At 38.4% G+C, this 26,879-nt stretch overlaps 1 protein-coding gene, 1 long non-coding RNA gene and 1 pseudogene across 4 annotated transcripts in view; 2 read left to right on the forward strand and 1 right to left on the reverse strand.

Moving 5' to 3' along the window:
* LOC125780337 (ionotropic receptor 75a) overlaps nucleotides 1-26,879 on the reverse strand; it is a 1,012,909-nt gene that overhangs the window by 867,036 nt on the left and 118,994 nt on the right. The gene's annotated exons all lie outside the window — the stretch shown is intronic.
* LOC125775757 (uncharacterized) overlaps nucleotides 1-26,879 on the forward strand; it is a 164,747-nt gene that overhangs the window by 65,431 nt on the left and 72,437 nt on the right. The gene's annotated exons all lie outside the window — the stretch shown is intronic.
* Nucleotides 2,208-3,317, forward strand: LOC125775496 (uncharacterized; annotated as a pseudogene).

Here is a 26,879-nt window from a genome sequence, read left to right on the forward strand (position 1 = left end):
GATGAACAGGTAATCCCGAATCCCTCGATGGGTAAATTTCACCCCTAACATTAACGCAGAATTACACGGTTTCTGTGATGCCTCTGAAAAGGCTTATTGCGCAACAGTCTACATACGCATTCAGTATGATAGCAAAATAACTTCACATCTTTTGGTAGCCAAAGCCAAAGTTGCACCTTTGAAGACACTAAGCCTGCCACGGCTTGAACTGAATGGTGCTCTTCTGTTAGCAAAATTAACCCATTCAAACCCATCTAAAATTAAACGATCACAAAATGTATCTCTGGTCAGACTCAGAAATAATTCTAGCATGGTTGGAAAAACCACCCTATACTTGGAAGACATATGTATCGAATCGCATATCACAAATCTTAGACTTATTTGGCTCAGCAAAATGGCAACATGTTGCAAGTGCTGATAACCCAGCGGATCTGGGGACAAGAGGTTGCAAACCACTTCACCTCACCAGCACTACACTCTGGTGGAACGGTCGACATGGCTAACAGAATCACAAGAATTCTGGCCAAAGTCTCCTGCTCGGAATATCATACCTCCGGAAAGTCGGAAAATAGAAAATTTTCATATCACTCCAGAAGAGGATGATATTCTCCAAAGATTTTCCTCATTTCCTCTAGCACTAAGGGTAGTCGCTAATATGCACAAATTCATCCATAAATTTAAACAAAAGGTGAAAAGAATATCAAACGATCCTTACATACCACTGACATATTCCGACTTGCAACATGCCAAGGTCAGTCTAATCTTGTATACACAAACTCGCTACTTCAGCAAAGAGAAATCAAAGTTGCTTGAAAAGCGACCTCTCGAAAAGGGAAGCTCACTTCTCGTGTTAAACCCATTCCTGGACGCTAAGGGATTACTACGGGCAAATGGACGACTCGCCAACACCAGCCTTAGTTCCAATGAACGACATCCCATCATTATCCCAGAGAAATCCCGTTTTACCTACTTATTTCTAATATATCTCCACCAGCGTACACTGCATGGTGAGCATCGCTTGATGCAACAAATGGTCCGACAAGAGTTCTATATACCGCGACTAAAGCCACAAATTAAAAGAACCGTTTTCATGTGTAAACGGTGTACTATGTACAAGCACAAGATGCGTACGCAGATCATGGCAGCCCTACCACCTGAACGCTGCAACTATGCTTTACCCTTTACCATCACTGGGGTTGATTTTGCTGAACCTTTCCAAATAAAGACCTCAATGCTAAGGTCTTCCTCATTTAGAAAAGGGAATGTGGCTGTCTTTGTATGTTTTAAAACAAAGGCAGTACACCTCGAACTATGTTCGGATCTGACTACTGCGGCTTTTCTTGCAGCATTTGCCCGCTTTGTCGGACGGCGCGGACTTCCTTTAAAAATAATGAGCGACAATGGAAAAAACTTTGTCGGTGCTCAAAGAGCCACGGAAAAAGAGTTTTTACAATTCATGAAAGAAGTATCCCCCGAAATTGTCAAAAAATATGCACCCCAAGGGATCGATTGGCAATTCATACCCCCATGTTCTCCTCACATGGGGCGGACTCTGGGAATCAGCAGTAAAGAGCTTTAAGTCCCATTTATAGAAAACGGCTGGTAACCATAAGTTCAATTATGAGGAATTTACTACGTTACTCACTCGTATCGAAGCCGTACTAAACTCCAGACCTATCTCACCACTCTCGCAAGATCCCTCCGATTTCACAGCTTTAACCCCAGGGCATTTTCTAAAAGGAGCACCCATTCTGGCCATACCTGAGCCAGGCGTGGAGTCGCTATCCATATTAAACAGATGGGAACGAATTAAAATTCTCCATCATGACTTCAGCATCCGATGGAAAGAAGACTACATAAAGGACCTTCACAAGAGATACCGGTGGAAAACTCAAGAAAAGGCACCAACGCTTGGAGACTGCGTCCTTATACAAGATGATTGTCTCCCTCCTAAGGAATGGCGACTCGGCCGCATAAAACAACTTCATTACGGTTCCGACGGTCATGTTCGAGTAGTTGATCTCCGCATTCAAACCGGAACGCTAACTAGACCACTCGTCAAATTATGCTTTCTACCAACCGCCGAAGATAAAGAAACGTAAAACCGAAACCGCAATATTAATAAATCAATAAATCGATAAAACATATGAACCGCTTACCAAATCGAAACCTCGAATAACATAAATGACACAAAAGAATTAACATAAATGTCTGATAAAAAAATGACATCCTATCACATATCGTGGCACAAAAGTCCATATTATTGTAAATTTACCAATATATTTCTATTATCATCATTTCTCTCACAGAGTAATATGGACGTGGATATGGCATCTTCATCAACGCCAACCATGCTCTCGGCAGTTTCCGCCCCTTGCTCCGAAGCTGCCCCAATAGCAGCACCCCGGACCAACATTGCACCGGCAGCGCCGCGAACAACAACAGGCGCCACCGCGACAACGGCTCCGCGTCAAAGCACGCCAGCATTACCAGCGGATCTGCAACGAATTCGTTGTCCACTATGCCGCCGCTCGCATCGGCTATCGCACTGCGGTATCTTCAAATCTGATGCAACGCCAGCAGGTGGCACAGGCGCACGCGTATTGCCTGAATTGTCTGGCAACTTCCCATGCAACTCAGGAGTGCCCATCAAATAATCGTTGCCAAATCTGTGAGCGGGCTCACCATACGCTGCTGCACCGCTCTACCAGACGCGACTCCGGGCGCCCACCGGCTCCTCGCACCAGTAGTAACGTCAGGCGTTCTCAAAGGACTCCTGTGACGGCATACCGCCGGCGCGGACTCTCTCCAGCAGAATCCCGTCCCTGGCGCCAAAACCGGGCAACCTCAACGCGACGGCATCAGCTTAGGCCGCAGTCCCGCCGGTCAACAGCTCTCAGCAGCGTTGTAGCTACGCTACAGCAGCTACAGCGGCTTCTAGGCTAAATACTCGCCTAGGGGGGCCGGGATGGCTAAATGAGTAGCGACGTCGCATCACATCTGCATCAATTTATCACACCGAATCGACTATTCACCTCATCACGCGAGAGAACACCACACATTAACACACATACACGCACATGCACCCAAACCCGATGACTTACTGCCCTCTAATTAGAACAAAAGGAATAGAGAAAGCATTTCTATATTTAAAGTTTTCACTTTATACTTTCATCTGTGTATATATATATATTTATTTAATGTTTTCTAAAAACTGGTGCAATTTACCTTCACTCATTTTGTATATACATATATAACATACATATATTTAACGTTTAACCTAAATTTTAAAACTTTTTAAACCACTTTGTTATCCATTTTGAAGTGCATTTTATAAAAAATAAAAGTTTATAACGATTCTCTGGAATCTAGTGCATTTTCGTTTTGACTAAAAGTGTGAGTGGCTTATAAGGTGAGTTTAATGTACAAATTGCAAATGCAATAAGTCGTCAGTAAAATCAAATAAACACGCAAAATCTAGTTACTTTTCTTAAACACCTATCCGATTATTAAAATACATACTCAAATATATTATACCTCATGGAAATAAGTATATGTGCATCAACTTAATTTCAAATTAAACTACTGCAAATGAGTTGAAGCTTATCAATACAATTTATTTTAATAGTAGTACAAAAAATGAACAAAAAAAAAAGCTTCTCAATTTCAATATGCTTTTTATAAAGCAAATAAAAATTAAACATTAACAGCTCTTAGGAAATAAGTATATGTGCATAAGGATTTATTTTAAATTAATGTTAAATAACTAATTTATTTTTGTGTTTTTAATAATTAATATGCTTGCCTTTTTTTAAAAATACTTGATTAATTCTATTTGGCATGGAGTCCACAAATTGTTTTAATGTTGAATGGCTTATTTCATCCCACTCAATGAGCAAAGCATCTTTGAGCTGTTTAATGGTTTCAAACTGGCAGCCATTCCTATAAACTTTATTCGAAAGTATTCCCCACAAGTCTTCAATTGGGTTTAAGTCCGGGCTGATCGCTGGCCACTCCAAAACAGTTATGTTTTTTGATGAAAAAAACTCCTTTGTAATGCGGGCATTGTGAATTGGAGCGTAGAAGATCCAGGTTGGAAGATCCAGGTTGGAAGATCCAGGAATCTCCGTAGAATTTCTCACCAAATTCTACCAGCACTTCATCCAACAGCTTCACGTATATTTCCGCATTTGTTTTGGTGGGAATGAAGCAAAGCGGAGACTTTCCATCATATCCGAATGCTGCCCAAATCATTAGCGATGCGCCACCGTGATTTCGCTTGTGTCGAGTTTGGCGTGGTTGACGTAAATCGCGCCAATACTTATGGCAACAATCAGGATCATCCAAATTAAATTTTTTCTCGTCAGAAAAAATAACATTTTGGAACTCATCGGTCCAAAATTTCATTTTATCGGCAAATGCCAACCGTGCGCTTATGTGGCGTGGCAATAGTTTAGGCACAGGTTCTCGGGACTCATACCTTATCAATTTATTTTGCGTCAAGACTTGATGGACTCTTCTCCTAGTTAAATTGAGATCTAAATGCGTCTTGATTTCCAGGCATGACATGTTTTTTTGACTTGCTAGTCGCCGAATTTCTCGCTTGCACCGTTCATCAATATAAGTCGGTCTGCCGCAGCGCCTATTTGTGCCGTAACTATCGGGGTTTTTAAGAAAATTACTGATGGTATTTCTATGACGATTCACTCTGGCGGCTATGTCAGCAATTTTTGTACCCGCTTCACTTAAGCCCCTTATTAATCCGCGCTCCTCTTCCGATAAATGGGTAGCACGTGGCATTCTAACCTTAAACCACATTTGGCGTAAGTATTATATGTACCAAAAATGAACAGTAATTTTACTTAATAGTTTTCAACTAAAAATATCACCACTTCACTTAACTTCTCTTGTTTACAGTCCAGCACTAATATGTCTTACTGCACTTATACTTATTTCCTAAGGAAAACATGAGACTGACAACAAATTGATTCTAACGGTACTAAGGATTTATATTATACAGAATTATGCACATGGAAATGAAACAAAAAATACAACAAAAACCATTTGCATACCTAAGAGATTGATACCGTTATTGAGAGAAAAGAAATCGCTCAATACAATAATGCACATACATATACTTCTTTCCCTGAGGTATATGGTGTGCTTTAATTCAAAATCTCATCTCTGCACACACGGATAAATACGAATATATTACAACTCCGTCATCAAATACATTTGCTGTCAGATACAGTCCGATAATTCACCGATCTTGTGGGCGTTAATTCGTCATATATATATATATTAGGGTGTGTCATTCTGAGGCAACCTTTTTTTTCAACTGACAGACAGGCTCAAAACTTTCGAAAATGTGTAAAAAAAAGTCACTCAAAAGATGAGCTCTTAATATTAATATTAAGAGGTGCCTATTTCAAATTTTCTGTTTTCCATATAAATTACATGGAAAAAAAATAATTTTTGTTTGTGGTGGTTATTGTGCGGAGGTTTTATATGTGCCCCGATAGCTGCCAGTAGGGATGGTAAACTCGATTCCGATTCTACTCGAAAATCGAGTTTTCTCGTAAAATAACCGATTTTTTGGAATCGATCTCCAGTAGTCGAAGTCGATTAAGAATCGGTTCTTGACATTCGAAAAATCGATTACTTTACGAGAAAACTCGATTCTCGAGTAGAATCGGGATCGAGTTTACCATCCCTACTGGCAGCCATCGGGGCACATATAAAACCTCCGCACAATAACCACCACAAAAAAAAAATGATTTTTTTTTCTATGTAATTTTTATGGAAAACAGAAAATTTGAAATAGGCACCTGTTAATATGATTATTAAGAGCTCATCTTTTGAGTGACTATTTTTACACATTTTCGAAAGTTTTGAGCCTCTTTTTCAATTGCAAAAAAAAGGTTGCCTCAGAATGGCACACCCTAATATATATACAGGGTAGCGCAAAAGTAATCCTCCCATCAGAAGATGCTATAAATTTTGCACTTGACCTCTAATGTCAGTTCTATTTTGACATTTATGCAGTAAGCACATGCAAAATACACGTAAATAAACAAGAACGCGGGCTATTGGTAGCTATTTATTTGACCAATAATCGGTCGGTGACTTTGGCACAACGTGAATTTCGTCAAAGATTTCCTGGCTGTCCGACGCCTATTGGTGAAACACTGCGACGTTTAGCCGCTCGCTTCGAAGAGACTGGCACAACCCGAGATGCTGCCAGGCATGGCAGACCGCGGAGTAGCCGTTTTGCAGAGAATATTGCTGCTGTTGCCAAGGATGTCATGGAAGCGCCGTCCACATCGACCAGACGACGTGCCACGCAAATCGGTATCAGTCAACGGTGTTTACAGCGAATTTTGGTACAAGATATGAAAATGTTTCCGTCAAAAATCCAGAGGGTGCATCAGCTGATAGCTGCTGACCGCCAATCGCGTCTAACATATGCTCAAGCCATCCTTAATCGCCACCAAGAGGAAGATTATTTTTCATCAAAAATAATCATGAGTGATGAGGCCCATTTCCATCTTAGCGGGTAAATAAGCAAAATTTACGCTTCTGGGGCACTAAAAATTCACGTGTAACCCACGAAGAGCCATTTAACCCGCTCAAAGCCACTGTATGGTGTGCTGTTTTCGCTGGAGGAGGACCTTTTTTCTTCGAAGACGTCGCGGGCCAAACGGTTACAGTCAGTGGTGAACACTACAGAGCAATGATCAACGAGCTCTCTTTGCCGCAATTGATGAATTGGGATTGAAAAACATGTGGTTCCAACAGAACGGTGCAACGGCACACACTGCACGTGCCACAACCGATATTCTGAAGGGCGCCTAATCTCACGTTTTGGCGATTTGCACTGTAGCAAGATCGACTGATTTGACCGCTCCAGACTTCTTTTGTGGGGCTTTTTGAAGTCGGGAGTTTATGCCAATAAGCCCCAGACTCGTGCAGCTCTTAAAGACAATATCCGTCAAGAATGTGAGGACCCATCGCCAGAAGTTCCTGCCAAAGTGATGGAAAATGCCATAAAAAAAGCTAAAATACAATCAACTGTGGCGCCGGGCATTTACATGATATTATATTCTCGACTTGATGCAAAAAAATTTAAAAAACCAAATAAAAATAATCCACAAGCAGAATCAAAGTTTTTCATTTTTTATAAAAATTACAGCCAAAAAACATCGAAAGGTTATTTCTGCGCCATTCATCATATAGATATACATCATGATATGTGAAAAAAGTTCTATTGTGGAATAAAAATTTCTATGAAAAAAATCTCAAAAAAACAGGTCAAATTACCCTGCTGGCCCTATCGATATATATCGATAGAATCGATAAACAATTTCAAACAATGGATTCTAGTTCCATGAATTCTTCAATTGTTTCTTTCTAAATTATGGGCAAGTTTAATAGTGTTGTTAGTTGTTTATCGATCAGTATTCTTTTGCTTCGTATTTAGCTTTTAGAGCTTCCCAAGCCAAATCGAAATTATTGTCATTTAAATTGAACTGCTTGACTATTACGCCTGCTTGACTTTTTATTTTGTATGGGAGGTGATACAATTTTTGTGCTTTTGATAGTTTTGGATGGTTGATGTATACGGCCGCGAACATATCCCGAAAGGACATTCTTCATGTCCACCATAAAATGTTTCTGTGTCACATGCGGGCACCTCGAGGTGAATGCCTGAACTTGCCTTTTGATTATCTATTTGTGGCAGCTTTACTCTCTGATGTGGAGTAGGTGCAATTGATTTTATTAGCTTTAATTGATCGGAGATCATAGCTTTTGTTTCTTCGTACTGGTCTAAGCAGTGTTCGTATATTCCGTAGGCCGATTGTTTCAATTTTTGTGGTAAACTGTAACTGCCTGAAATAAATTTAGCAGCCTGTTTTGAACGTGTAGCTCCTGTTATTGTGATTGTTATCAATTTTCTTAATTTTTTTGTATACATATTAAAATATTTGTCAAAATGAATTATATATTCCTCAGTGTGAACGTATTTATGTACATATATATATGAAATTGTGAAATCGTTGCCAGAATTTTCGGGAAGGCCATACGTCATACAACACCAACCAAAGATTTTACCGGCAATATTATATTAAAAAAATTTATTTTAGGACGAAGAGAGCCTAAAACGCCAGCCGAAGTTCTTACCGGCAAAATAAAACAAAAAAAGAATGGTGAAAAAGTAAATAAAAATACAATATTAAAACTAGACAAGAAAATTATAAGACGCCAGTCCAAGATAATACCGACAATAAAATCATATAAATAAACTCCAGGAGCTACTACTATTTTAAAAATAAATAATTTCAATATTCTCCTTCTTTATTGGCGTAGACACCGCTTACGCGATTATAGCCGAAACTAACGGTATAGCTGAACTAAGAAGGTAGTCAAAAATGATCATCGATTTTAAAAAATTTAACGAAAAAACAATAACGGATAGATATCCAATGCCTGATCCAAAGGTTATGCTCTTTAATTTGGGAGAAAAAAATTCAGCCGCCATAGTATGGACATTGAAAACATTACGATAATGGAGCAAAAATATAAGTTTTGGAGACAATTTCCTATTTTAATAACAAAAGATTTCTGATGGAATACGACATCCGCAAATAGTTACTGGAATATTCTGCACTCCTGAAGTGCTGTACGCAATAAAAATTATTTTGAAAGACGCATTTCTGACATTCAAATTTTTATATACCAAACTATAATAATAATTGAATAAACTCATAATTGAGCGCATAGAAATTATAAGAAAAATTTGGCAGAAATAAGACAACAATATTATTGGCCGTTCATGATAAAGCAATTTAAAAAAATGCAAAAAATTGCAGTATATGTAACACAACTGAATATGAAAGACACTCAAACAAATTTCAATAGGGGAAGCACCTAAACCACAAAAAGAGGGAGAACAATTTCACATCGAAATTTTTTTCGCACAGAAATTAAAATTTCTTACGAGCATTGATTCACATACAAAATGATTAACAATAAAATAAATTGAAGACAAATCGAATTTAGAAGAAAAATTATGGAACTTTTACAATCATTGCTAGATGTAAAAAGTTAATTATCGAAAATGAACCAGGTTTAATTACAATTCAATTCAAATCCTTAATGAAACGACTAAATATACAAATTTATTACTGTAAGCCACGCCATAACACTAGTAATGAGCAAATAGAAAGGGTTCATTCAACATTAATAGAAATTTCAAAATGTTTAAAACAGGAATATATGTAGTTTCATTAGTAACTTTGAAGCCATTATTAGAGCGGCTCAACAATATAATAATACAATACACTCAGTAACAGGTAAACAACCTTTTAATATTTTATTTAATAAAGAATCCCACGTAGACTTGAAACGTGGCTTGCAAAAAAAGGCTCAAGAAAATATGTTACAGTATCATAATAAGAAAAGGATTACAAAAAGCTATCGTAAAGGAGAAATAATATATGAAAAAATATATGGGGAAATGGATAAATTAAATTCTAAATATTATATAAGAAACAAATAGTTGTAAAAGACTGATAAACTAAAGTAAAAGTATAAAATAAAAATAGAATAATACATAAAGAAGATATTAAAGTTTAATTTCATTATCTTATAGGCGCACTGAAGACATTTTACAGATTTCGTTGATATTTTTATATATCAACAATACTATATCAGAAATAATTGACTACACAAGAGAAAATTACAAACTTCTAGAGGAAGAAGATGCAGCAATTTTTGAAAACTACTGATCAATATATAACATTTAACAAATTTATCATTATTCGAAAATATAGTAGAAAAATATAAAACCAACGAAGATATTATATTAATTGACAATTCAAGAATAGACTTTGAAATACAAATAATAACTAGAAACATTATTAAGGCAATTAATTAATTGACAACAACAGACCATTAATGCCTCTTAATGAGTTCAGTACGGTACATCTGACCATGAAGATTTTATGAAAATTACAAACGAAGTATATGATTTAATAGAAAATAATAAGAAACAATTTACAACCAACTCACAAATATTTAAAACAATCACAGAATTAACACAATTAATAAACCAATTACAAGGCACCTCGAACGAAAAGACAAAGAAACAAACTAATAATTACTTAACTTTGAACATTATCAAAATTGGGAATTTGAATCCCTTAATTTTAGATATGGCCGAAATCAAAAAAATAAAAAGCGAGGAAAGAATTAACGTAACAATTTCACATCTTACATATGCTGATTATCCATTTGTGTGTCCATTTTTGTTTGCTTATTTTTATTAAAAAAGCTTTTTGACAGCAAAAAGCTTTTTACCTCACGTGGTGACTTTTTTAAGCTTTTATAAGCTTTTTTCTTATGAGGTTTGAGCAAGAATAGCGTCACAAATTATGCCTCACAAGAAATCTCTCAAATATTTCTTCTCAACTCAGTTGAGAGGTTTTTTCAGAATAGGGCTGTTAAATGAGCAACCTCCGAAACGCCGCACAGTGGGTAAAACGGAAAAAAATATGTAATTTTTAACTATCTAATTTTAACAAAATTTCATTCTAGTAGTGTTTCTAGACAATGAATACGGTTTAATTTATCACGTATTTGCGAATTGACATTTCACTGACATAACAACGTATTTTTAAAGTCAAATAAAACTAGAACTCTTGAAAATTGTGAAAAATATTGAGAAAAGTATGAGAACAGACGTAAGGGGTTTCGACGTTTTATGCAATAAGAAGTGACTTTAAAGTCTATCCTAATATATATTATAATATATTATAAAATAATTATTTTCATTTCATAGGCCTAATTCATGTCAATTTTGACAAAGTTTTAAAATAAAACCATTTTTTAAACACTTTTACATAAAAATTATAGTTTTGACTATTAGCTACATGTACCTACATAGTCTAGTTAGTCCTAATATTTTATGTACACTTTAAGGGATTCGATAACGAAAAAATGAACTGCGGATACGTGCGGATAAGGATCAAATATGGCTATAACCATGTCTGTTGCATTTTCATTTTTTTTCGTTCTTTTGTTTGTTTTTTTGATTGTTCGGTTTGTTGCTTTGTTGTTATTTTTTGGAGTTGTCTCTCGTTATACAACAACAACAAAATACTAGTTTAGATGCCTTATATTATTTAAACTAATTACACAGTACAACAGCTAATCTGGGGGGTGAGGAATTCCAAGTCAGGGTGATGGTACTAGGTCAGTATAGTAAAACCCTCAAAGGGTTTGGCGTTCGTATGTGTCGTATGTGATACCGAGAGAACTGCAAACGGGTGAAAAAAAATTAACAAAACACGAAATTTTGAAATGGCAAAAGAAATAAAATATTGTGATATTGCAGAAATTTAAAATAATATTAAATACAATCAATAGTCAAGCAGCAATAGATCCTCAAAAAATTTGAAATTTATTGCATAAAAACTGCGAGGTTATATGTCAGCCTTTATGAATTTTACTATATGCCAATGACGGTACATAAAGTTTTAATGCATGGAAGTAAAATTGTTTCATCCTCTATTTTACCATGGGGCATGCTATCAGAGGAGGCTCAAGAAGCTCACAATAAAGATTACAAGAAATATAGGCTTAATCATTCTAGAAAATGCGACAGAATTACTACAAATCAAGATGTAAAGCACTTGCTTTTAGCTTTATCGGATCCTTTTATTAATGGTTTCAGAACAAATCCCAAAAATAAAACTTTAGAATTGGACGATGATGTTAAAAAATTACTTGTTGAATAAATAATTAATAATATATGATCATTTTTGAATATTTATTGGTTATGTTATATGGGAGGTGGGCGTAGTTATGGGCGGACTTGTTTCATTTTTAGAGAAATAATAATTTTTATTGATTCAAATTCGTTTGATAATTTTTAACAGTCTAGCTGTGATAACAGCGAAAATATTGCAACTTTTGTGATTATATTATATGGGAGATGGGCGTAATTGTGGGCGGATTTGCTTTATTTTTTCTGGACAAGCTTATATTTACAAAATATTACACTGTAGAAAATTTTGTTACTGTAGGATAATTTTTGATTTTTGTGTTATATGGGAGGTGGGCGTGGTTGTGGGCGGATTTTAACAAATTTTTTTTTTCATCTAATTTGGCAATATGAGAGATGTGTGCCAAATTTCAAAGCCCTACCTCGATTCCTTCTACTTTTTGCCGCGGCTTGTATAAAGCGGCACCACTGTGCGCCGTCGGGAAACCCTCAACCGATAGTTGCGGTTATTTTCATTCCTCATTTACCTGTTGATGAGCAAGTCAGGTAAAATTTCCACCGTGACTCAGCTATATTTATCACATACTTCTCAATGAAGTATATACAAGTAGTCAGAGGCATGTAAATTTCCTCTTTCCCAGAGTCTAATTGTAGGATGGTGCCGGTTCTATCTATGTACTGGAACCCATTGCAGGTTGTTCGTGAAGTAGGACGCTAGATCCACCAGAAGAGCAAGGCATTCCCTCACTATTTTAGGCAAGACCCTTTGAGACTTTAGTGATTACAAAACCTACAGATAGTCAAAATATGAAAATAAGCCTTGTTGTGAGCACACTCCTTGTCACAACAAGAAGGCTTTCTCTAATGCTGTAATCTCCCATTGAGACTTTAGTGATCACAAAGCCGCTTGACTATCTGTATACATTGAAACAAAAAAGCACACGGAAATTGTAATTTAATGGTATCCTAAAAAATGTATTTTGCTAAGTTGGTAGGACTGTCCTTAATTGCAAAATTCGGGCGCGATTCGTCAACAGTTTGTTTACAATAGCTGCTTAAGTTAGTACCCCTTTCTAACACACTTTCGTATGCGAAAAATTGGAAATGTATACGGTGCTTCAGTTTTATCAAAAACACAAGCGTACGAGAGTACAAAGCCTTCAAAGACGATCAAGAGATCGTTGAAGATATGCCTCGTTCTGGATAACCTTCGACATCTTCAACTGATAAAAATATTTAAAGAGTGAAGGTTATGTTGCTGGAAAATTGTCAGGCATGTATTCAAGAGATGGCAAGAGAGCTTGACATCTTTCGAGGGTCCGTTCCAATGATTTTGATGGATATTTTGGGTATGAAACGCATTCTTCCTAGAATCGTCCTAGTAAAGCTGATTTTTTTCAAAAGGAGTACTTTTGTGATTGAATTTAAAGGCAAAAACGCAATGAATCCATCCATCCCAAAAAGTGCATATGAAAAGTGTTTCGAGAAGTGGAAAAATCGTTGGCATGAGCGTATTAGAAATTGAAAGTTAGTTGGATCACAATCAAACTGTTGTAATTAAAAGCAGCACGCATCATTTCTGCCAAAATAGCACGACGTGTTCGTGATCGCCGCGCAAGATTCAGTGCAGGTATAGGGTCAACAGATTTATTTCGTGCAATACATTCAAGCTGCGATGCATTAGCTTGTGCGCGTCCATATGCAGTCTTTGTTCGTCTTAATAACGCCACATATTTGCATTACGCGTTCGCCGACCTATATTTGCTTGTCTCTCTTGTGGCATTTTTCCTTCATATAAAAAAGAACAAATCAAATTAAAAACACATTGCATCTTTTACAAAATAATAAAAAACACCTTTACGCACAAAATATGTTTTTTCAAATAAAGAAACACACATGCATACTTGTATTTCACTTCAACAGTTCACAACTTACCGTCGTTCGACTATTTAATTGCCTGTAAATGTTATGAAATACCGGCGACTCGCTAATACATATACAAGGTGCGTTCCACAGTAAACAGGACTTAAAAAAAAACATAACAAATGGTTTTTTTGGCAAAATCGATTTATTTTCCAAAAGCATGTCGAACGAGTGTTTTAGTTCGTTGGCCGGTGTAGCCTAGTATGCCGGTGAAAGTCTTTTGAATGGCTTCTACGTCTGCATAATGTTCCTTTCATGGGCAAATGCATTTTTCAGAAAAGGAAGAAGGCGGGCAGTGCCATATCAGGTGGGGGAGTGGTTAATTGTTAAAATTTGATTTTTGGTCAAATAATCGGTCACATGCGTCGACCGATGACACGCCGCATAATCGTGCAACAAACGCCAACTTTCATCTTCACGATATTCGGACCGAACACTTCGAATACGCCGCACCAAACGCTTCAAAACTCTAAGGTAGAAGGCTTGGATCATAAAAACAAATCAGAATTGTCTTCACTTTTGACTTCTCCATGCGCGATTTTTTGGGTTTCGGCTTGTCCGGTCCCTTCCAATCAGCACTTCGGCGCTTTATTTCGGGATCATATTGGGAACACCGCATTTCGACATCAGTCACAATATTATAAAGGAGGTTTTTGTCCTTTTTGACCTATTTAATGATGTCCTTCGAATGTTGGATTCTGAGCAATTTTTGGTCGTCAGTCAATTTGTGCAAAACAAACTGAAAAATCTCAAGCGTTTTTGAGATGCGAAAATATAAACTTGGGAATGCGCGAATAAAATTAATAAGCCTAATTGCCTGTCACGATAATTAAATGCGATAAAAAATTAAGACGCGTGCGTTCGATTCGATGGTTCCGATACAATAATTCATTTGTTCCGTTCTTGGAATTGCTTAGCCTAAATCTTAAAACTAACGGCTTAAGCTAGTGGTAATGTAAATACAAGGGGTAAGTAATTATCTTTCGTTAAGTATTGTAGTAGATGAATTAAGGTAAGTAATAAATGAAGGTAATATAAATGTATTATTAAGGTAAGTATGCTATTTTGTACAATTCAATATTTATAATTTCAATTTCATTTTTCATTATAATAATTTAATATTTCATTTTCTTATGTTTAGTTTTAGAGTTGTAAAGATGTCGCTTGGCGCAACACCGGCCGCCTTGACAGGATCAGGATCCTTCAATATCCATGGGCAATAATGCGAGTTTGTGTATGGGGCGCTTAATTGTACCCGCCTTCGTTGTTATGTCTGCGACTCGCACCTTGCCGTCTTGCCCTTCGACGGTTGCGACGACTCGTCCTGTTACCCACTGCTGCGGTGGTGTGTTGTCTTTGTGTACGAGGACGAGGTCGCCGGGCTGCAGATTCCGTTTCGGGTGTAACCATTTGGTGCGCTCCTGAAGACCCGTCAGGTATGTTTTGGACCACTGTCGCCAAAACTGTTGCTTGAGACAGCAAACAAGTTGCCATCTCTCGCAACAATGAATTGGGTCCATTGCTACCTGTGCTGGTGGGAGTGATCGCAGGGAGCACCCTATTAAGAGATGCGCTGGAGTTAACGCTTCGCCGTCGTTGGGGTCCTGGCTCAGAGGTGTTAGGGGCCGAGAATTGAGAATAGCCTCCACTTCGGCCAACAGTGTTGATAGCTCCTCTACTGTGAGGAGCACGTTGCCGATTGCGCGAACGATGAGATGTTTGGCAGACTTCACCGCGGCCTCCCATAATCCGCCGAAGTGCGGCGCCCGCGGTGGTATAAAGGTGAAGCTGAACCCTTCTTCTGCGGCGAATACCTTCAGTTCCGTTGCCTGGGCCAGAAACGCCTCTTTCAGCTCGCGCAGCCTGCGATCGGCGCCGACGAAGTTGGTTGCGTTGTCGCTGAACATCTTCTGGGGCATTCCTCGGCGACCAATGAACCTTTTTAGGGCAAAAATAAATGAATTAGTTGACAAGTCTGAAACTAATTCTAAGTGAACTGCTTTGGAAGTAAAGCAAACGAAAACTGCAATATATGTTTTAACGGGTGGTCGACCGCGTATTTTTAAAGTTGTGTATATCGGACCACAAAAATCTACGCCACATATAAGAAAGGGTCGTAGTGCTCGAAGTCTTTCGACTGGCAAATTTCCCATTATTTGGTTTTGCAACTTCGGCTTGTAATGAAAACAATGTATACAGTTTCTTACGGTTCTACTGCAAGCTTCTCGGGCATTAATTAGCCATATGCGTTCTCGAAGAAGCGCAACCAACGCTTTAGCCCCAGCGTGGTGATTTCGAATGTGCAGGAACCGTAAGTACGTTGTAACGAAGTGCGAACTTTTATTTAATAAAAGCGGAAATTTGGCATCGTATGGGAGAGGTGCATTTAATAAGCGACCTCCTACTCGGATTAATTTGAATGACAGCGACATATCCGAGTACTCATGCAAAAACGGGTTAAGTTTTTGCAAGTTTGCGGGTAGGGTGGTGCCTTTATGCAATTTTTGAATAACATCCGAAAATTCTGAATGTTGGACCACCTGTGCAATTTTTAGAAAGCTCAAGTTTAACTCTTCTGAAGTCAGATCTTGGCCTCTGGAGGATTTTGGTGGTCGCCTGATCCATCGTAATATATATGCGACCACACAAAGCAATTTTTTATGAGAGGAAAATTTTTCAATAAGGTCCAATATTGAATTTTTCTCAGTAGTCGAAAGTAATGTAAATGTATTTTTCTTCTTCTCTAATGCTTCGTCTTCTGGTGAGAGCTGGAAGTGGTTATTAATTGGCCATAATGCAGGGTCTTCTAGGAGGAACTGTGGACCGCCAAACCATATTGAATTATTCAATTCGTCCACGTTACAACCCCGAGACACTTGATCCGCAGGATTTTGTTTCGTTGGCACATGTCGCCAATGTACTTTGTCAGTCAACTCTTGGATTTCGGACACTCTGTTTGCGACGAAGGTTTGTAGTGAAGATGGATGTGTTTTAATCCAATGTAAAACGATTTCAGAGTCTGTCCAAAATGTTATATTTTCGAAATGTCGACTCAACATAGGCGCTACTCTTGACCATAATTTCGAAAGAAGATGTGCTGCCGAGAGCTCAAGACGCGGAAGAGATTTGGTCTTCAGCGGAGCCACTCTAGACTTTGCAGTAAGCAGCATGCATTTAATACCACTAGCAGATTGGCTTCGTATGTATATGCAGCATCCGTACGCTCTTATTGAAGCGTCGGAGAAGCCATGTATTTGGCAGATAGCACTCGACTCTAGATTTACGTAACGAGGAATGCTTATCGATGAGAGCTGCATTAGGTTGGCTTTAAAGTTCTGCCAGCTAGTGTCAAGGCGCAATGGAATCGACTCATCCCAATCTAGTTTTTGGATCCAAAGCTCTTGCAATAAGATTTTTGCTTTGGTAACTAGTGGGGCTAGTAATCCAAGAGGATCAAAAAGGCGAGCAGAAACTGATAATATATTTCTTTTAGTGGCACGCAGATCATTAAAATTGTCATCTAAAACAAATCGAAACAAATCCTCTTTCGGCAACCAATGGATTCCTAACGTTTTAGTTGAGTTTTTGTCATTGAAGCTTAATGACTTTTCAGTGCAATCACTGTCGAAAAATTTAGGGTGGTTCGAAAACCACTTCGTTAAGGAGAATCCTGCCGAGTTTAATATTTTAATTACCTCACTTCTCAAAAGATCTAGAGACTCAAAACTTTCGGACCCTGTTATCAAATCATCAACATAAAAGTCTCTTTTGATGGCCAATGAACCGAGTGGATATTTCATTGTATTGGCATCACTGAGCATTTGCAAACACCGTGTTGCGAGAAATGGAGCAGGCGCAGTGCCGTATGTTACGGTGTTAAGACGAAAAATTTGAATTTGCTCAGAAGGATGCTCTCTCCACACAATAAGTTGACAATTTCTGTCTTCTTCATGCATCATTATTTGACGGTACATTTTAGTAATGTCCGCTGTTAGTGCATACTTATGTAATCGAAAACGAAGAAGAGTTGAATATAATTCTTCTTGGATGGTTGGACCTACCATCAAAAGTTCATTCAACGCTATTTGAGTTGAAGATCGACTCGAAGCATCAAATACAACACGTAATTTGGTTGTTGTGCTCTCGGGCCTTAAAACGCATTGATGCGGAATGAAGTAGTGTGGCTCACTCGGGATCTTATTGTTCGTTGGGCTCATGTGACCCAAGGCTCTATATTCATTCATAAAGTCCAGATACATTTTGCGAAGTTCTGGATCTTTTAATGTCCTTCTCTCCAGGGCCTGAAACCGCCGAACTGCGGTTTCATATGAGTGACCGAGTAACTTACGGTCAGCTTTAAAGGGCATTCTGACTTGAAGCCGTCCTGAAGGCAATACTTGAGTAGTATTAACGAAAAAGTTTTCACACTGTTGTTGTTCTGGTGTGAATTTGATGCCATTTGATTCTGAAGGTAGTTCTTCTAACGCCCAAAATTTTTGGACTACTGAATCGATTGACGTTAAGTCTTCTTCAGCTTGGCATAATGTGCTATGTAATCTGGGAGGAGAACTTATATTACTGGCGTATTTGCCAGACACAATCCATCCTAAAAGGGTTTTCTGAAGTGTTGGTTGGTTAGGACCATTTTTAATTTGGCCAACAGCTAAAAGGTCGAAAAATGTTTCAGCACTCAATAGGATATCCACTTTTTTAGATTTGTGGAATTCTGGATCCGCCAATTCAATATTGTTCGGAATTTTCCAGCCACTAACATTGATGTTATGGTCTGGATGATTTGCCGAAATGCATCGCATTACCCAGAATTCCGCCGAAAATTCAAAATTATTTAACCGGGACTTGACAAACGCGTTTAGTTTTGACCCCACTTTTGTATTGGAATTGCCAATTCCAATTACGCTTAATGTTTTATGCTGACGTCGAATCCGCAACTTTTGTGCCAAGTCCTCCGTCATAAAGTTGACCTGGGAGCCTGAGTCCAGCAAGGCTCTCGCAGGCAGGTAATCTCCGCAGCTGGTCCTCACTAAAATCACTGCTGTTGCCAACATGACCCGATCCGGCATACTGGCTGTATGCATGGCATGTGTGGTTGATGGTTGCGGATGAGGTACAACGGGGAAGGACACTGGATACTGGTGCAACAGCGAGTGATGGGATCGATTGCATATGCGGCAACGATCCGCTCTGCATTTGGAAACCGTGTGACCCTTACGCAAACAATTTATGCATAAGGGCACCGATTTCACGAACTCGAACCTCTGCTGCACCGGAAGCGCCTTAAAGGTGGGGCAGGCAGTCAAATGGTGATCCCTCGATTTGCACTGTTGGCAAAGAGGCTGCCTCGTATTTGCAGCAACCAGCGCCGATTTGGTCCTGTCCATGTGTTGCTGTTTCCCATGATGCGCATTGCTTGTAGGTATGGGCTTCGTCCTAGAGTGTGATGCTCCTTCCGCTGATAGTTGCTGGTATCTCCTATTTAGGGTGGCTTCACAGTCCTTCCACAGTGGCAGTTTGTCATAGTCCAGCGCTTCTTCCCATTTGGATCGGGTGGCAGGGTCAACCTTTGTCATTACAATGTGTATAATTATAGCGTTTGTAATCTGTTTCTCATCGCCCAGCGATAGCAACGAGTCATACACCGCTGACACTTCGTCAATCATTGAACGCAGGGAAGGCGCAGAAGGCTTTGGGATTGTTGGCAGCTCAAAAAGTTTAGATATTGTATTGAAAAATATCAAACATTTATTATCATAAACTTTTTTGAGACTTGCGAACGCTTTCGGATAATTTTCATCCGACATCTGAAACGCTTTAACTGTTCCCAACGCCTCTCCAGATAGACAATTTACCAAATGGTTAAATTTTTCTATATCTGGGATATTTGGATCATTATGAACCAAGCTCTCAAACAAACTCATAAAGTTTTTAAATTCTGAATATTCTCCCTTGAATTTCGGCAAATTCATTTTAGGGAGCCTTGAGCTGTGAGAAGCTACAAAAGATGTTTCAGCAAGTGAAGTTCTATTTTTCGCTAAAATTGATTTTATTATGGACTTCGTTTCAACGATTATGTCCTCTAACTCCCCTCGGGCCATGTCGTCTTCATCAATTTCTTCAATCTTTGATTGGCACTTCATTAATTTTTCACTATGTGAATTTAATATATCTAGACGACATTCCAATTCGATTGGATCTAAAGACATTGTCTTTTCAAGAAGGCCCGTTTTAATGCGCAAAATACTACTCTTCGCAACCGTTCTTTGACGTCTTAACGATTTTAAGTCCGTCAACTCCTTACTTGGAGACAGGCTTGCGAGAGTTGGCTTTGGCTTGCTCATTTTGCTTGTTTAAATTAAATTTACGAAAAAAGACTATAACGGTTGGCAACAGATATACTAAGAATCGATAACGAAAACGAAAAATAAATGTCGATTCCCAAATATACGAAAGCCAAACTAATCGCAATAAAAGTTGGCAACAAATATATTTGGAATCGGTGACGAAAACGAAAAAAAAAATAATATCGACTCTCAAGTATACGAAAGCCAAACCGATAAATGCGCAAAATGAGCAATAGCACAAAAAAGTAATTTAATCGGAAAATGTCCGAACGAAAATCGACAAAAATTGCGAAAAAACGACCGATAATTGCAAACGCGGATCGAAAAAATTGCGAAAAATATAATAATTTAATTTGCAATTAAGAATTTTATCACCTTTATTTCAAAATAAAGGGCTACCGCAAAATCCCAAAATCCCTTATTCACTTGAAATCGTATATGTCTGAGCATATATTAAGATATGTATATATATATGTATATGTTTGTATAATAAATACAAGGCAATATAATATAAAGTGAAAAGGGAGCGCCAAAAACTGAAAGTGCACTTGTTTTGTTGTATGCCTGTTTTTTTTTTGCACTGCTTTCAGTAAATCGCACTCGTTACCTGGTGCGTCGGCTGTTTGCCGGCGCTTACGTCCCTTTTGCAGAGAATGCAGCGGCAGCTCATTCCCACGACGGCAGCGGTTTGATGGTAGCAGCGACGATGGCAGCAGCGGCGACGATGGTAGCAGCGGCTTGATGGCAGCAGCGACGATGGCAGCAGCGGTGTGATGGTAGCAGCGAGTGATGGAAGCAGCGACGTTGTGGCAGCAGCGAAGTGATGTTGTAAAAACTGGACACTTTGCGGTATAATCTTGCGGAGTTTTCTAGCGGCACTGGAAGCGGTAACTTTTAGTGGTACGGCACAAAAAACGGTAGATATTAGCGGCACTTCACTGTCTAGCGTTTTTTTTTTTTTTTTTTTAACTGTAATGTAATTATTACTTTTTTTTTTTTAGGGAAAAAACATTCGAGCTTTTATTTGCGCCCACCACTGTACCGCATAAATAATTCACCTCGCACAGTACGTATCAAGTACCACCTTTTATTTTATTTCTTAGTTATATTCGTATGCGAATTATATTTATGTATATACGTATGTATATGCACACACTTCACAATACTTCCCTTTTCCTTTTTGATTTTATAGTGGGTATGTGAGTAAGTATTTATTTAGCACTCCACTTCACGATTATGTATGTATGTATGTATATTTATATTTGGTTTTTATATTATGTTTAAATTTTCTGTTTCACATATGTATTCGCTTTTATATTTAGCCACTTTATTTTTTAAGGTATTCACGTACATCTGTAGGGATCACTCCACTTTTAAAGTAACACCTTCACTTTAACGTAAGTATATCCTTTGTTAGTCTCGCTTTAGTTTCGTGTTTATATTTTATGTTTTATTTTTATTTTTCATGTAGTTAGGTATCACTATCACTGCACAACTATCAATTCCACTATATATATATGTATTTTTAGTTAAGGTTATTATTTTTTATTTCTTTGTTTTTTGTTTTTGTATGTACTTTGGTACCACTGCACTACACGTTTTTGCTTTGTGTTTTCTATGTATATATGTAAGTATGTGATGTTGTTATTTCTTTTTTTTTCAGGTTTTTTCAGGTAATTTGTTTTCACTTCACTTGTCGAAAGGCCGAAAACGAAACGAGTTGACAGGCAATTAGAAACGAAAATTCGAAAACTAGCACTAACAATATTAGTTGGCACTTTATTAAAAAAATAACTAAGTTCACGCACTTAGTCCCTGCTCGGGCGCCATGAAAAATCTCAAGCGTTTTTGAGATGCGAAAATATAAACTTGGGAATGCGCGAATAAAATTAATAAGCCTAATTGCCTGTCACGATAATTAAATGCGATAAATAATTAAGACGCGTGCGTTCGATTCGATGGTTCCGATACAATAATTCATTTGTTCCGTTCTTGGAATTGCTTAGCCTAAATCTTAAAACTAACGGCTTAAGCTAGTGGTAATGTAAATACAAGGGGTAAGTAATTATCTTTCGTTAAATATTGTATGTAGTAGATGAATTAAGGTAAGTAATAAATGAAGGTAATATAAATGTATTATTAAGGTAAGTATGCTATTTTGTACAATTCAATATTTATATTTTCAATTTCATTTTTCATTATAATAATTTAATATTTCATTTTCTTATGTTTAGTTTTAGAGTTGTAAAGATGTCGCTTGGCGCAACACAAACCGTGCACACGCCTTTCATAAACCCTAATGTTCGGTCACAGTGCGATAAGTCGATGTTTTGGAGATATCCAATTCCATTTCCATGAATTTTAATGATGATTTCGGCTGATTTTTGATGAATTTTCGGTGATCACGGATTTTGATTGGCTCACATGTTGATCGTCATTTTTGGGGGTATTTTTATGTAATTACTTCGAAAAATCGATTTTTTTTTATATTTTGACAGTAAAACCTATTGGAAACATGCTGTGAAAAATTGAGACCGAAATTGATAGTATTTGATAAGTTACAGCTCATAGTCGCCGACGTGTCGTAAGCGACTGTCTACCATGACAGGCCTGCAGCTGATACGTTTCTATTGTTTGCGTCGGTATTTTATACGTGCGTACGGAGTTTCAGACGGTCAATTTTAGTATATTACCTGTGTATATATGAAATAGTGTATATATTTTTGTCGTGAACGTATGTACATAAAATTGTAGAACAAATTCAGCAGTACACTTTTAATGCACTGTGTGTCAACATCAAACAGGAAAAAAATAAAAATGGATCGAAAAGGCTCGAGAAGCTCTACAATATATCCAGAAAAAAAGGAGTTTTCGAGGGGATCAGTATACTGCTGAACCCGATACCGAGTTTGTGAGCACATCAGCGGAAAAGTCAAAAGACAAGAGTGATTTTTATATACCGATTGACGAAGGATTCAGTTACAGCATTCTTTGTTTCTCGTTAGTGTTTACAGTGACGTTACATTTTCGAAAAAATCACCGCGAGGACTAGGATTTAAGTTGTGTGTGAAGTGTTCGTGTCAAGAATTTGATATAAGTTCTTCTTTTATTAAAAATGCTTATGAAATCAATATACGTTTTGTGTTTATTATGCGACTACTGGGAGTCGGGCTGCCTTGTGTAACGGAATTAGTAATAATGGATATTATGATAGGCTCAATCAAATTTATATTGGTGTAAAGTCAGTAGTTGATGCTGTTTTCAAAAAAGCCGTTGCAGAAGAAAAAAAATTAAATGTTGAAAACGGTTTTGCTGAAGATAAAATCACAGTTTCTGGTGATGGATCATGGGCCAAGCGTGGTTTTACCTCACTGTTGGGGGTTCTTTCTTTGATAGGGAAATATTCTAACAAAATTGTAGATTTAATTGTCAAGTCGAAAGTGTGTAAAGCATGCGAGCAATGGATTGGCAAGGAAGAGTCGAGCGAGTATTTGAAGTGGCATGAAAATCACATTGAAAATTGTGAACAAAATCATAAAGGTATATAGTTCCGGTAAAATGGAAGTTGACGGTGTGATTGAAATGTTTCAGCGGTCTGTCGAATACTTCTAAGTAAAATATAGTAAATATATTGGAGATGGTGACAGCAAAACATTTAAAAATCTATTAGATGCTAATCCGTACAACGGCGATCTTGTAGTAGAAAAAAATAATGTGTCTTGCACGTATAGATGAGTGAAAGAAGCAAAAAATCACATAACCAGTATTTAAAAGCTAAAAAAAGCTTGGAAGAAACTGAAGAAAATAATCAAACAGATGAAGAAAGTAAAGATACTGTCACAAAACGTTCATCGAGAAAAAAAATCATCCACTAGTAATGAATAGCTGATCGCAAACAGTCCCTTCCGATGCCCGGGCGAGGTCGGAGGTATAAAAGCCTTCCCTCCGCATACCGGCTTTGTGGACGAGTGACCAACCTTTTCCGGCCTACTCGTGGGACCAAAAAATTAACGATAACAATAACTCAACAACAACAACAACAATCAAATTGACGACAACAGCGACGACTAAGGACATGAGCCACAGGAATCCCATTACGGAATCGGAAGAGGACGAATTACTCACCTCCAGCTAGGAGACGAGTAAGAGTACTACCGGACATACCAACCAAAGTATACCGGTAGATATAGCAGCGAAAACATCAGATTTAAGGGAGGAAGCATCCACCTCCAAGGCTGCCATGAGCGCCAACTAAAGGAGAAAACAAAAAGAAAACTCTGCCTAAAAAACCGAGGCGGAGTGAAGATGAATACAGCAGCACAACAACGGCAAGGCATTTCTGCGATGTAGAAAGATGGGTGGAGATCGACGTCAGTTTGTTGAGTATGGTGCTAAGCTTTGTACTCGACAATCCTGCGGGTCTTCATCCGGAGTTTGACTCCTCTGAGACCCTCAGGGACTATAGGGTCATCAAGTGCGTGGACCAAGCCTCGCTAGATTTCCTGACGGGTAGCGTTGCTAACATCAGCAACGCCTTTGTAGGCCTCCAATTGAGGCTTATACCCGCCAGGGACTTTCCGAAAAGACCTAGTGTTCGTATTTGTCTACCCCCTCTAGAGGAGCCAGGCCAAAACTCCTGAGGTGCATTAAGCTGCAGAAAAAAACTATACCTGGTATAAATGAGTGGCAGCTAATCACGGAGGAAAAACCGAATAAAGCAAGCAGACCAATATTGGTGGCCATTTGTGATGAGTCCATTGAGGCTCTCAAGAAGACTGACTACAAAATAAGCTTCGGAATCCGCAAGGCCAGACTAAAATTCTTCCAAGGCGACAAAGCAGCTGACGAAGACGGCACGGAAGAGGTCGACGGGCCAGCCAGTTGCTAAGGAATGTGGGCATCGAAGAAACCCGAGATGCCCAATAGCTGAAGATGCGTACAGATAAACCTACAACGAATCTGACAACCCTCGTGAACGAGGGGGGGCATCGACATCAGCCTAGTACAGGAGCCCTGGGTCAATGAAGATACCACTAAAAGGCTAAACAGCAGCATCTATAACCTTTTTTACACACGGAACAAAGGTAAACCTAACCTCGGCCTACTTGGCTCATGTCGAAGACATACCACCGGCCCCGCTCAGAAAAGATCAAGAAGGAACATGTCCTAATAGGCTGTGACGCAAACGCAAGGCGCACCGTATGGGGTAGCTCTAGTATAAACACCAGAGGTGAAATACTCTTGCAGTATATTCTGAATAGTAATCTTAGTATATGCAACAAGGGCGATAAGCCAACCTTTATTTTTCCAAGCTCTGAAAGATTTCCGGGGTGGGAGAAGGTGCTGGACCTCACGCTATCCACAGACACGGACAGTCTTGTTGTGGATAACTGGAGGGTATCCGATGAGCCTTCCATGTTGGATCACTCCTGGATACTCTTCAGCATCTCTCACATACCGGAACCCTAGAAGAACAGAATGGGAAAAATTTACCAGTATAGCAACAAAATGCCTTGAAAACGGAGGCAATAAGAGTATTAGAAATCCTCAGGAACTAGATTCAGAAGTAGATAAGTTGAAAAAAATCTTAACCACGAATTTCAATAAATCTACACCTCTAACAGTTTTGAAAAAGAGAAAGTCTCTTACTTGCTGGAACAGTGAACTCAAGAATTTGAGAACACAACTAAGGAAAGCTTTCAATGAGGGTTTTAGAACCAAAATCTGGCAGCAATATAAATTTATTATGAAAAGATACAAAAAAAACATCAGGAAAGCTAAAATCGACTAATGGCTATCCTTCTTCACATCGATAGAAAGTTGCAGAGAAACCGCTAGGCTGAGCAAAATGCTATCCAAAGATCATATTAATAGCGCCTACATTAGGGCGGAGGGAGGTGATTGGACCTCCTCAGCAAAAGAGTCTCTGGAGGTACTAATTACAACGCACTTCCCCGGGAGTCAGCAACAGCTTCAACGAGGGTTCAACCAGAACCACCGTTGAACGCAGCTGATTATCGAATGCCATAAATAGTTTTGCACCATTTAAAGCGGCAGCTCCTGACGGGATTATGCCCATAATGCTGCAAAAACTGGTAGAACCAATGGATCAAAGGCTTTAAAATATATATTTGCAGATGGATACTATCGATGCTTGAGAATAGGATGATTATAGCTTCAAACGGCGCTGCAACACAAACAAGTTATGTGGGTAGAGGGAGTCCTCAAATGGGTGTCCTCTCTCTGCTTCTATGGGTGATAGCGCTGAACGAAATACTCCTCCAACTAAACGGAGGAGGAGTGAAAGCAGTAGCGTATGCTGACGATATAGTGTTGTTGGTAGCAGGCATGTTTCCTTCAACAGTCAGCGAGATTATGGAAAGAGCACTTCGTAGGTTAAACCTATGGGCTAAAAACAACTGACTAGGAGGTAACCCAAACAAAACAGAAATGATGCTATTCACAAGCAGAACCAAAATACCTCAGTTTCAACCTCCGGTACTAAACGGTACAACTCTCACTCTATCCCCCACAGCTAAATACTTGGGGATGGAGATTGACACCAAACTGTTCTAGAAAGTAAATATAGAAAAAAGAATAAACAAAGCATAAATGGCCTACTATACTTGTAAGAGAATCGTTAACAAGAATTGGGGCCTCAAGCCAAGTATAATCATGTGGATGTATACGGCTGTCATGAGACCTATACTTACAATACAACATAATAAAATTAAATGGAATACAAAGAGCAGCATGTGCGGATGTCACTGGTGCAATCAGGTCATGTCCACCCGAAGCGCTTAATGTGATCC

Source organism: Bactrocera dorsalis, chromosome 1 (genome assembly GCF_023373825.1).
Source record: "Bactrocera dorsalis isolate Fly_Bdor chromosome 1, ASM2337382v1, whole genome shotgun sequence".
NCBI classification, from domain to species: domain Eukaryota; kingdom Metazoa; phylum Arthropoda; class Insecta; order Diptera; family Tephritidae; genus Bactrocera; species Bactrocera dorsalis.